We start from the raw sequence: 14,260 nt of genomic DNA on the forward strand, positions 1-14,260 counted from the left end.
TTTCCTCGTAAAATGGGCCAAATTTGAAGCTTAGAGATTTCTGTATAATAAAGACCAGCACTTAGAGCATCTTATGCCCAGAATAGCAAAAAGTACATTTCCTTCAGGGATAAGAAATAGAAATGAGTTACTAACTAAGCTATTCATACCAAGGTATTTACATAGTAACAGCTAACAACCATGAACAAAAGCAGCAAAGTAAGAAAAATCTATGAAAGGGCTGGGACACTCCCATGCTTCATACCTTACTTGAAGGAATAAGGAAATGAAGGGCACACATACTACCTCAAGAGGAGCTGCAAGAAGTTCTCCAGTTAGAGTGCAGTGGCCACACACACACACCAAGAGCTAAAAGCATGCACTCAAAGAACTACTTCTCCTACCTACTAGGAACAGCAAACTCATAATATGCTTACATCTTGTTTGTATTATTAATTTCCATCCAATATAACACTTTTCATTTGCAGTTCCTGATACACTTTATAATGATTACCCTCCCAAGGTTAAGCATTTTTCAAGGTCAGAGAAGATCAAAAAGCACTAAAATAGCCCTGATTTCCCAAGTGCTAATTCAGGATCTTAACCATTACATCTTGTACACTCCAGCATTTTGAATATTACTGCTTGTTTCCAAATGTTTTTCTCTTCTCTTTCAACCTGGAAAGAAAGCACAAAACACAGTGCTTCTCCACTAGTGTGATCAGTACTACATATACTTGTCACAATAAAATATACAAAAACTGTATTAGGCCAGTATTAAAGACGATCTCAAATCATTAGGTTAGATGCTCCGAAGTCCGAGACTTGAACTTCAGTGAAGAAATTAAGTATCTGATTAGAACAGGGGTGGCAACTTCTGGTCCACAGGCCAGACACAGCCCACAGAGCCTTGAAATCCAGCCACAGGGCTCCCCATGGGTTGGGAAATTTGGTGGCAGTGGAGCAATGGCAGTACTACCATCCTGCCCTGGTGTCAAAATCCCAAGCCCTGCAGAGCAGAGATGAACCATGACATTTCCCCAACACAGCCAGGACACACCACCTCTCCCTACCAGGCCAAATCAGGGCCAGCTCAAGTCCCCTGTCACTGCATGGGTGGATCAGGGCTGGACTACCCCTCCTCCCCTCACCTTTCTCCTCCGCATGACCAGATGGGGCCACGACAGAGCTGGCCTGCAAAAGGATCAGACACTGCTCATCTGGCCTGCCAGCCAACAAGGTTGAGCACCACTGGATTAGGAGAATGAATCATTCCCTCCATCAACATCCCTACCTAGTCCCAATAACACGATCTGGAACACTGAAACCTACAGCCTGTGGAAGATTTCCATTTCAGCCTCCTCCCTGTATGCCTTTCACCATTTTTTTCCCCCTCTTTCTCCTTGGCATTGTCCCCTTACCTGTCTATCAATTCCACCTATATGCCTAAGGAGATGTACAAGGGTGGGGGCTTAAACTCTCTATTGCTCTAAGCAGTGACCTCATGGCCTGGGGGGCAGGGCTGGTAGCCCCTACCACTCTACCAGGTAGTGATGATGCATTTTGAATTGAATGGATAGCAGCCAACAACAGCTGGCCTCTACTGGGCCCCCAAAGGTGATGTCAAAAGGTATATATAAACTAATACTGCCCAGGAGGTAGACCAGAGCAACCATGATGAAGATGCACACAGGAGCTGAAACATCTGCAGCTCTCTCTCTCAAGATGCTGAAGTGAGTACACTGCTGAAACCTATCTAGATATATAGCTTGCTGTAAAGTACACGCATGATCAAAGGCTGTTAGCCAACCTATTTGGTCTAGGGTTATTCTGTAATACTTCTCTATCCTGCACCCTTCCCACTGTAACCAATAAAGTTCTTCATTGTACCAAGCATGGGGGACTTGTTGGGAGAGGCATACCTTTGTGCACCCTTGTTCTGGCTGACTAAAGGAGGCTACTTTTTGTGCTTCAGACTAGAGGAAGTACCCCAAGCTTTTGTACTGGGTCAAGCACCCTCAAGGACTACAAGGCCTGTGCGCCCCAGGGGGCACAGGACCCAGAAACAGTCCAGACCCCTGGGTGGTAGTGGTATCCCCAGGCTTGCGGGTGTGCTCCAGGAAGGGGTCGGTCAGATGTGAGGCACTCCCAGAGGCACTCGGAGCTTGGCAGGGGGATGGATGCAGTGAGGTGAGTGGCTCAGCACAGAAGTACCCCCTGCTGGCCCACCACACAACCTGTGGGCTAGATCCAGCAACATGGCCTTAGTTTTCAGTGTGCTGCATCACAGCCAAGCACTTTGCCCATACGGAACCACAGGGCAGCAGAAAGAAGCAGGGGTGGCAGTGGCATCTAGGTCCAAAGACCAACCCACCTTCAAATCAAGCTGCATCATTCCAGCCTATCACCAGAAAATGCTGCAAATCCCCAATTTAAGTGACAGAACTGATGGTAAAAATGAAATAGCATAGGTAGAAAGATTTAACACTTTAGAAGATGGCAGGGTTTTTACCCTCATATTAAGTTGCTATGGTAATCACTGGAAGAAATTACTTGCCAAACTTACTGGAGTTTGTAATGTGCTGTCCATGACACTCCTCTCAGTGAAAATGTGCTTAAGCACAGACATTCTGACTCAGCAGTACCTCTTTACCACATGCACTTTGGTTCTCTTCTGTCTCTGCACTGAGAGCACTTTTCCCTTTCCACTCCCGTTTCCTTCAACCACAAAATCCGAGGACCCATGGGCCTCAAAGACAGTGTAACGGATGTTCTAAGATTACATGGGCAACACAACTCCCGAATGCTTGCAACTACAGTAATTAACATCCTTCTTCACCTGCCTTTGCATACTTACAGTCCACTGTGAAGGGTTTCCAAGCAGTGCCTAGTTCACCTGCAGGTAGGTCTCAAAAATCCCAGGTGAAGAACAATTACAGGACTGTTTTTCCAAATGCAACATCCAACCCAGAAATTTCAACTTTATGACACTGCACTATTGCTGTGGTGGACTTCACTTTTTGCCCACCTCGGCAGTTTCATAATACACCTTAACAGTCTGAGGGCAACCTGCAAGTCTCTTGGTGGAGATGATCCCTGTATCCTCAGATATTTCTGCTAGGGCTACAATAGTGACACAGATCTGCACAGAAAGGAGAGGTACCCATAGTGTCCAGTACATGCAGTAAAACCACTACTCTGTAGAGGAGAAAGATGCAGATAGAGCTGCTGACTCAGGCAGAAGTCTTTCTAACCCTTGGCAGGTACTCGGAAGGAGTCCACAAGACAACCCTGTCTGGACAAAATACAGCATACAGGGACCCACCATTAGTGCCTAGATCACCAGACACCATGCTTGCAAGGGAGGATCAGTCCCAAGAAAACCATCTTTAAGAACTCCTGAAAGAGCATGCTGTTTGCCATAAACTGCAACAGCAGATCCATCAAGGCTGCAAAGACTATGTTCATGTCCTACTGAGGATACAGATCCACTGCCAGAAGCAACATTATGAGGCCCAACAGGTGGTTTGGCATACAAGAAGAGAGACTGGCCTACCAATGTGTACGATCCGAGACAGCAACTTGGTAGGGCTTGGTACAGCTTAAAAATAGGTCATGGTGTTTCAGCTCCAGAAGATTCTAAGAATGGATAAAATGGAAGCCTTTGGGGTCCAAACCATAAACAGTGTATCATTTCCATTTTCTAAAATACTAGAAAATAAAGCAATGTAATTGCTTAAATAAATATATAATGTTATGCTGCATATGTTTATATCCTGAGTGCTTGCATCCACCAGGATCTTGATCCTTCCTGCCTCAGAAGTTAAAAGACCTGTATCTAGTAATTCCCAGAAATACAGCATCAGCCAGATGACATACCCAGTATACCTTCTGGTTGCAAATACCACATAAGTGGCACACACAATAATCCAAAGATCTAGAGGAAGCTATACTTGGCTGCTGCATCATAGTCAAACAGAGAAACAACTAAGACAGAAAAAACTACAATATCATCAATTACTGAAATTAAAAAAAAAAAAGGACATTTTAACAAGGGGCTGTAAGGCCAAAATCTACTGTCTGCAATAGATGGAGCCCTAAAAACTACCACAAGCCAAAGGAAGTGGAAACAAACAGAGGTGGGAATTATACACCGGCCTTTAGGCCTTGACTACATATGGCAACTGCTACTAAGGCAAGAAAGTCTCTCAGCTCAGATACAAGGCCCACATCAATCAGACACTTAAATTTTTCAAAATGAGCCAAACAAACTACTGTTTAGTTATTTCTTTTGTATTTGTTTCACAATAACAACAACCTACCCAGTGGAATCATTTTGGGAATGGATAGAGAGCTTCAAGCCATTAATAAAAACTATTTTTGTTTAGTCTCAGAAAAGATGTCGCCTTGGATTATATCATATGGCTGAGTCAACAGATCAAGAAATAATTTCAGAAAAATTTCTACAGTAGTAAGGGGACTTTAGTGCAGAAGTTTGCAGCTGTTTTTTTTAACCATCCACACTAAAAGAAAATACATTTTTAGTTCTGCAGTGACCTGGACTTAATTTTCTACAGTAAGAAAAAGACCCACCTGATTCAACATTCTCAGAGCGAGCAGGTATTAAACTGGAAAACAGATACTTTATTGAAACAGAAAAAGCTCTTGTAAATTGAGGAAGATAACTCTACTGAAAATTGCAGAAAACCCATACAAGGCTATGAGAATGGCAATCCATGCTGATAACACATCAATATCAGAAAAGACAAATAAAGTTATGCTGTACTGAAAAGGAAATGAAAGAACCAAGAATAGGGATTATACAAGAGGTTCTGCATTTTCCCCTGGGAGGCTGGGGAATCATCAACGCCATCCATGGTACAGAAAAAAACTTCTCTAGCTAGGAATCAAAATTCTGAGCTAAACAAATTATGAATTTTAATTTGTATTATCCAAGACCCCACACATCCAGAACAATCAATTCAATATCACAGCTTTCAGAAAGCTGCAGTATAAACTCATTTCAACTTTTCTTAATGATATTAAATTTTTAACAACCCTCCATTAACTCACCAAGTACTGGAATTAGTAGCAAGTGAACTACAAAAATCTATTTCATCACAAAAAAGGATGCAATAGCAATTTTTATAGGTGTGAAATGTTGAAACATCTTGCCAGAGCAAGGCATCTACTATAACTTACTTATCAAACTGTCTCAACAGAATTGTTCTAGTTACTAGGGAGCCCAGAACAAAACAGGTACGAACATTTGGAGATGCATTAAGTTCTCAGTAACCAGTCCATCCGCTGATATAGTTAAAAAACAAATTAAAACTTACAACTCTGAAGAATTTTTTATTCCCCAAATAGCATCTTAAGCCCAAGATGCTGATTTCCTAAATGTTCCTTTTTAAAGAACAAGATTGCCCATCAACCTCTCTTTAGTATCATAAAAATACTTTAAAAGATGCCCTTAATTTTTTCAAATCACTTAAATGTATTTTATCTTGGGAAAAAAGACCAAATAAAGATGGAAAATAAGAAGAAAATGAAGAAAGCTACATCACATTAAGGGTACTGTAAAGGTATTTAAAGAGCAAAACAAGTTAAGACATCACTTTGTAACAAAACTGTAAGCAACTGAACCTTTAACAGCTGCTACACAGATAAAAAGTGTACTCAAATGGCATCACCTCTACACAATGTTGGCTTTTTTGACTTTCCCAAGAATCAGAATTAATTCTTTCAGGCAAATAGGAGATATGGAAGAAGGGACCAACACTGAGGAGACAAAACAGAAGTTAGAGTCAAGGCTTTGGCCAATACATAGAAAAAGTTTTAAAAAATGGAACATTAACAAATTCAACTTAAAACAGTAAATCCAGCACATTAATATTCTCCTCCCAGTCAGCAGGAAGAAAAAAAAATAGTCACATACAGAAACATCTTAGTTCCTCCTTAAACATATATGGCTCCCAAGAGCTGAAAAGCTAAAAAAAATAAAATAAAATAAACCATTATTCATTTAACCCTTATCCTCCCAAAAATTAATCTCTATACTAAGTACCCTGGCAAAGACGTACTCAGAGAAAGACAAACCAAGCCTTCACCAATTCAAAACCTTGAAACTATTGTGGAGAATAAGTCATAATAAACACAAAATGGCATTATGCTACATAACTATCAAGGACACTGTCACAATGGGCCAACACTCATGGCAGTGTGTTGGCTTATCTACCCTCCATATTTCTGACCATGTCTAACACAAACGCATGCTCTCTTAAACAATGGTTGTACATTCTATCATGCCAATAAAGTTTCTTGGGATTGAAATGCAACTACCCTAAGCCTACAAAAGATGTGCAGCACAATCTTCCTCTTCAGTCACAGTGCATTTTTTCCTAAATCTGTATTTTCCTCCAGTATGCAATATGGTCAGCTACTGGAAAATGTTCCCAGGCTCCCTGACGTATCTCTGTGAAGCCTTATGAGAAGTAGGCTGGTAGCACAAGTAATGAAGTGATGGGTAAACTTAAAAATAAGAGTTTAATTGTAGTTGCTTTTAACTTTGTCAACAAGGTAATCATTTAGACTGTGGAAAGTTCTATGTTGTGCGTCTACCTCAGGCTCAACTGTATGAGAAATTTCAGCTAGAACAGGTAGACTGTCTCTCAGAACAAAGCTAGGGAAAATAATCTGCCTATGTTAACAAAACTCTGATGTTCTTTGAAAAATCTAGAATCCTTTTTCTGTCTGCCACACAGAGGACAAAAAGCATCTCTCTGAAAATATAGCCAATCTATAAGCCTTGAGAAAACAAGAGGGGGATTACAATTTAAGGGTGCACAGATAAAGATTTTTTGGGCTGATACCCATGGTCAAGTACTGACCAGCCATAGTGGCTCATACTGAACTGATTGCCAATATGCAGCCCGGTAGCATGGAGAGCAGCATCTGGCTGGTAAGTTTGTTGAGGGCGGGGAAGGGGCAGGGGGAGGGGCAGATTGAGGCCCCCACAGTAAGGGAGGGAAGGGGGGGTAGGGGCAGGCACTGCCCAGCCAGGATGGGGCAGGGCATAGGGGGGGCAGCTCCTGCCACTGCGTGCACCCCCAGATGAGGCATGGAGGGCATATGCCCCCGTACCCTCCCCACTTCCCGATCTGTGCACAGGGTGAGGGTAGGCTGCCTACTGTACGCTCAGGGCCAGGGCTGCTCCAGCCTCTTCCCAACAGTTGTGCTCAGGCCAGGCAGGACCAGTGGCACGCTTCCGATCTGGGGGGGGCTGCAGCAAATTTTGCGATGCCTCAGGACCTTCCATAGCTCCCCCTCAGTACTGCTGCCACCCAATCCAAGCACAGCCACTGGAAAGAAGCTGGAGCAGCCCCAGTCCCGAGCACGCAGCCCACCCTTACCCTGTGCACAGATCCAGGGGGCACATGTCCCCAGCACCTACCCTAGAGGTGTGTGCAGCAGTGGGAGGCATCCTCCCTGCCCCACTTATCCTGGACAAGCTGCCAACTCTGTCCCATGCCCTGCCCTGGCTGGGCAGTGCCTGCCCCAGCCCTAGCCCCACTTCCTCCCTCACTACCCCACCCCCATGCCCCTTTCCCTCTCAATAGACTTACCAGCTGGACACTACTCTTCAAGATGCTGGGCTGCACTCCTGGATGTGCTCATGCATGCGGCATTTATCTGCAACATATCAGCCACATCAGCCAAAAAAAGCTGATTGCCGATAATGTCAATTTTTCTTTTATTGGTGCCAATGTGATATGGACTGGTACACCTCTAATTACATTTTGTACCTTCTCAGTAAAGACCTGCTCGGAGCTTTACACCAAAAGTTCCCAAAAAGTTTGTTCACACTGACCATGCTCCAATCCACAGGTCAGTAGGACTTACCTGGAAATTGAGGTTTAGCTAGAACAGAATATCAAAACTGATCAGAGAGCCATATTCTCTTAGATTCCATGTCACCCACTGCCAGGCAGGCAACCCAATCTGACTACAGGGCACAGGTGCCAGATCTGAGGGATCCAACAAAATTGGAACTGACCAGGCTGCAAACCTGAGAACCAGTTGGGACATGAAATGCAAAGAGCAACTTGAGTTCATGGTGGATAAAGAAATAGGCAGCAGGATCTGGGAAGAAGGGAAGAGAAGGGGAAGACAAGAGACTTGCTAAAGAACAAAATTAGATTACAAGAAGGAGCAAGACTTTGCTCCAGATGAACAAGGACTAGGACAGAAAAGATTGGCAAAAGTGGACAAATGGCTGTGTCCATGACAACAGTGAAGACCAATCTTTTTGGCAGGGGGACCACAAGTTAGTGACACTTTCAAGGTTTGGGGCTCCTATCCCCCTTTGCTGCTCTACACTCTGCTCCCTACCCTGTCTGCCACTGTGTTGTATGTCCTCTCTACATACCATACAGGCTGCCCATGGCATTTGTAGCACGCATGCCTCCAGCTGACCACCCTTGCACTGGAGAAGCCATTTTCAAACTGTATTCTGGGGTTCCATGACAGGTCATCAAGGGTTCCACAAAGAGACTGGGGTAACGGCAGAGTGAGCAGGAAGGTAATACACTATCATTGCTGGGCCAGAGCACCTGCATCCACATCAGCTCACAGTCTACAGAGCCAGAGGTAGGGGTTCCACAGCAAAAGAAGCCGTATGAAAAGGTTTCATGACTTTAGGAAGTTTGAAAGCCACTGCACTAAGGCATACCCCACTCTAGGGTTGGGACCCTGGGCTGTATTCCTAACTCCCACCATTCCTCTGCTGATAGCAAAAACCTGAAAAAGTGCCCCCTCCCCACTTAAAGCTTTATATGAAGAATAACAGCCTATTACAGTTATCAGTTACTTTGTTCTAGCAGAGGATCTATACAAGAAATTCTAAAAGTTCCGACCCTGCTGATCCTACCATACAAGTTTCCATGTTCAGCTTGCTTCTTTAGAAAAAAAATTACACATACACAAGATATTAAAGAAATGCTTTAAAGTTTGCGAAGTCAAAGACTCTAAAGTTCAAAAATGTTAAAATTAAGGTTGCAGGTGCTTGGGACTCTTCTCTTCCTTCAATTCCCTGTTGTTTTTGCTATAAAACTTCCAAACTATGCAACTGGTGAAGAAGTCCTACATAATCCTAATGAACACTCAACAGAGGTCAAGTTGATACACTAATTGAGGCAATGGTCCCACAAAAGAATCAGTATGTGGTCACATAAACACTACTTCATAATGCATAGATATAAAGGGAATAAATTAAGGTTTCACAATCTTAACTTCTGAATGGCAATTCTTAACTTCCAAATGCCATTTTAAGCCCCTAGAATCCTACAAAGCTTCTCATATTCACCAAACGTAGCAGTGCTTTCCAGCTCACTAGTCTCCCCCTTCCTTCCCGCCACCATATTCCACTAAACATAAGCCTTCCAATTCTACCCCTGCCACACATACATGACTCCCACATCCCCCCAGCTACATACCCAGCTGCTGGTTGCCCAACCCCACATAACTTATATGCAGACCCAAGATTTCAGTTCTACAACCCTAATTCCTCCTGAATCAGGACTCTGAACTCCTATACTTTCCCTCCCCCCTCACCAAATATGCTTCCAGCTCCTCCCAGGTCTAAGACCACACAAACAAACACCCTCTCCTTCACCACCAAAATCACTCATCCACTTCATGTAAAGCTCAGAGATATTGGAGATCCACCAGTATCATTATGTCAGCAAGCCCTTTACCTTTCTGCACAACTAGACTCATTCTCCTCCACCACTACAGTACATACTCACGACCTTCAACTTCCCATCCCAACCACTACAATTATATTTCTCACTTTAATATGCATGCATGCCTCCAAACCCAACTTGTCAGCTCTCCCATTCCATTCATCAGATGTCCAGCTTCCTTAACCGCACCAATTTATACCCCTCGGCTCCTTTCACTCCCCACGTAAGCCCCTTAACCTCACCAACACTCAACTTAAAAAAAAGTAAGGCTTACAAGCTTATGCTCTAAACGCATACAGGCTTGCTATCTTTTTCCATCACTGAGCTCTACAGGAAGACTACATAACATGCACACAAAACACCCAACACTCTTGGCCACCATATTCTCTCAGCCACTTGCACCTAACCACATACAAGGCACCACATTTCTCTACCCTTGTTACATTTTCTATAGCCAAAAACACAACTAACTCTCCTCAACAAACAGACCTAAACTACACCCATCTCCCCAATATATGGGGGCCAATGCATCCACTGCCACACAGCACACAACTCCCATCCCCTAACACACAGGTGGGCAATTATTTCAGGTGCAGGGCTGCTTACTGAGTTTTGGCAAGCCATCAAGGCCTGCATGACAGGCAGACAGCAGATAAATACTCATTTTCTAAATTTTTTAAGGGCTCCGTAGGCCAGATAGAATGGCCTGGAGGGCCGCATTTTGCCACCCCTGCCCTTAATATAAGCTTGTAACACCTGCACATGCACACTTTCCCCACCTCCATCCCACAAGAAATAAACAAGCATCCTCAGGTTCCTGGCCTATACCCACTCCAAAATATGTGAACTGTCACTTGTACACAATGTACATGTAGAGAGGCAGCCTAGCTCCTGCACTCATAACACATGTCTACTAAGGTTATCTATGCTAGACTTCAAGTTAATTATCACCAACTAGAGGTACTTAACACCCTGTGTCCAAACTAGTGTTCATAAATCATTTGTTTAACTAGCCAGATTTAACTGGCAATTAAACTAACGTAAAAAAAAATGTAGGGGAATTTTTCTTAATCTACTTTGACTTGCTACCATGTAAAGGCTATAAGCTGACTTGCCTTCACTAAGACTTGACCTTATATTGGCTATCGCAAGTTAAAACACAGTATTCTCTTTAGTGCAGTTAAGGTCATAGAAGCCTTACAGCCTACCTAATATAACCTCCTGGGCATACCCCTGATCCCTGTTCATAACATGCACAGAACTCCTGATTCCTGCCCCAAGAGTCTCCCTCCCTACTTCACTCTCCTCCCAATAAAAACACTCCTTATCTATAAAGACCAGAGCTCTCCTTCCCCAATAGCACCCAATGCAGGCTTCCCAGGTTCCCCGTCACCACAGACACCACCCTCCTAGCATTTTTCTACCCCAATACACAAGCAGCCTTGAAACTTCTAGACTTTCACCCCTTCTCACCCCACACACAGCTTCCTACTCTTCACAACACACACATACACCCCTCTAAGTTTCTCATACTCTTCTCTCCTTCCTTAATCTACACATAAACCCTCTCAGTTTCTCATATTTATTCTCTCTTCAAATCTCCAGAGCAGCTTCTTCTCTTACCCCACACTAAAGAGAAATCAAACCAAACATTTTCTCCCATCTAAATGCACTCCTCCTCAACACAATTTCCCAATTGCCCTATGCCCCATTCTACTATCAAAACAAAAAGGTTTTCCAAGCCAATCCCTACACTGGTGTGACCAAGGCATCACAGGTGTCACAAGTAGCATGGACAGCCCCTGTATGAGGCACATATCCGTCCTGGGAAGGGACAGACAGCATAGTGGCAGGGCAGGAAGCAGAAAGCAGAGCAGCAAATCATGCAGGGAAACAGGGCAAGAATCAAAAAGCAGAGCAGATCAGGTAAGGGAAAAGGACTGGAGTGCAAAGCTAAATTTGTGGCACAACTGCTGAAAAGGATGGCCCCCACTGCTCTACACAATAATGCACTGTTCACAGACCTTACCAATTTCCCCACTTTTGCCACACCTTCACCACACTCTAACTCCTAATTTCCCCCCTCTCTCCAAAATATGTACACCCAAAGACTCCTTGCATGCCATCCCAATAAAACTTACCATTTCATCATAAACAACAAAGACACCAGTCTCCCTTTCTGTTGTCCCCAATGCAGCTGCTCCCTCACTCCTCTCAATACAGGAACCTGCCAATTTGCAGGTTCCTGCAGACTTTGCCCTAAACAGTCTCAGAACATAAGGGCTAAGATCCCTGCCTGGCTGTAACCTGTTCCTCTGCACAATTCACATAAGATACACAACCCTACTCAACAGTCTGTGGGTATGCTGGAGTGTAGGAAAGTCGCAGATTCCTATTTCTGCACCTCAGTATTGCTACAAGTCCACTATCTCTACCCAACATACACGACCACCAGCCCATACTTTCCTTCCTGCCACCTTTTCCCCTACTGCTGTAAATATAGCTATGGACCTAGCAGCTAGCCAGCTCTCTTCCCTTCTACAAAGTCCACTGGCCCACCACTTCTCCCCAACACAGCTCTTCAAACTGCCACCATACTTCCTTGTATATGCAAAGGCATAGCTTCCACTTCCCTGGCCCCAAAAAAGGTCCAGGCATGCTTGCCTGTCTGCCCACCCACTCACCTCAAAATACAAACTCGGGCTCCCCTCAGGTGGGTAACAGGGACCTTGGCTACCAACCACTTCACCCCCACCTCCACCCACCAATCAGAAAAGACATGCTCCTTTGTCTCAATCATATCCCACAATATATGCAAAGGACACAGCCACCATTCCCTCCAGCCTCCCTACAATACACACACACACACCCCTACCCCATACCAAGCACCCAACAAAACAAGTTCATGGCCTCGTATCCATCTATAATCCCCACCACATCTTCTGGCCCTTCCCACTACTTCCCATCCACACCCCAGTATGTAGACAGGCAAGCCAACCAACTTGCCACTTCCCTTTCATTTGAAGTCTGCCCACCCACCATCTGTCCTCCCCAATGAATCCATGCTCCGGTCTACTACTCTACCCAAAAAATATAGACTCACTTGTCTCCCATGGGTAAAGACACACACATACACACACCACTTTCCCCACATGCCTGACATCTTGCACCAAGAAGAAACCTACAGCCCACCCCCATCTACCTGCTACCACCCCAAAATACACAAAGACCTACCTCACCAAAAACTGTCACATATGCACAGCCAATCACATCACAATGAAAATACAGCTGTCTACCCCATCGCTGGTAATGTACATGCAGACCCACCTACATGTTCTTTTCAAAACACACATGCAGGCCTGCTCCTGCCACCTTCTTACACAGACCCTTCCCTCATACATCACCTTTTTTCTCCCTCTACCAGTACACACACAAAGATCTTCTTTACCCGCCCAATACATATAAAGAGCTTTGTCCAGCTGTCCCTTCATCCTTTCCAATACCCACACAGACACCTTGATGTCATTGCCTTTAATTATATAAATACACATTAAGGCTTTGTCCATTCGTCACCTGTATGCCCCACTTGTGGTAGAGTTCTTGCCCATCTGCTCTCCCTCCCAAAATACAGAGACTTTACTTATCTACCATCTCTGTCCACTACCAATATACACATGGACTTTGTGTACCTGCTAGTCTCCCTTCTTCCACTACACACCAATATGAAAGCTCTGCCTGGTAAACATCAATCATCCCTCCTTTCTTTATACACACAAATGCAGACACACCTGTCTCATTTGCCCCTCATGCCTATTTACAACACACACAGGGCCAAGCCCACCCACTGATCTTGGACCTTCCAGTACACACAAACCTATCAAATCCCCTCCTCTGACAGTCCCACCAGCACACACCCAGACCTTGCCTACAAACCATCCACCTTCCTCCACCTGTCAATAAGCAGAAGTGAGCACACAGGCCCTGTCCATCTGTCCTTTCAGCCCCCCACCTGCAAATAATAATGCATGTACATACATGTACCTTCCCACCACTCAACATACCTTACCTAATACACACAGAAGCCACCTTTACCCCCAGCTCTACTGGCCAACACACGTGTTCCCAGGCCCTGTCCTCCTGCTACTTTCTTGCATTTTAACATCTGCCAATGCCTTGCCTAACCAACACAGAGGCCTGGCCCACCCATCACCTTATCTCTCCCTCCTCCAGCCAACATGCACATGGCACCCACCCTCAGAGGCATGCTAACATGCACATTCGGACCCTGCCAGCCAGTACCTTCCCCCCTCCACCCACCAGAGTCACAGAAACCATAGCGAAACACAGCTGGAAGGAACCTCAAGGGGATATGGCAGCCCACAGCAATACACACACCAGGCCACTGCCTGCTGGCCACCCAGCACCCACAGCAAACACTCCCTATGGGTTGACCATATGAGTGCTTACAGGGAGGGAGGGGGACTCAGTCAAAGGCCTCCCCCCACCTCCCCATACAAGGCAGCACACATCACAGAGGC

General features: G+C 44.7%; 1 protein-coding gene across 9 annotated transcripts in view; it reads right to left on the reverse strand.

Moving 5' to 3' along the window:
- PPM1B (protein phosphatase, Mg2+/Mn2+ dependent 1B) overlaps window positions 1-14,260 on the reverse strand; it is a 101,453-nt gene that overhangs the window by 86,097 nt on the left and 1,096 nt on the right. The gene's annotated exons all lie outside the window — the stretch shown is intronic.

Source organism: Crocodylus porosus, unplaced genomic scaffold, assembly GCF_001723895.1.
Source record: "Crocodylus porosus isolate Cpor-Errol unplaced genomic scaffold, CroPor_comp1, whole genome shotgun sequence".
Taxonomy (NCBI): Eukaryota; Metazoa; Chordata; order Crocodylia; family Crocodylidae; genus Crocodylus; species Crocodylus porosus.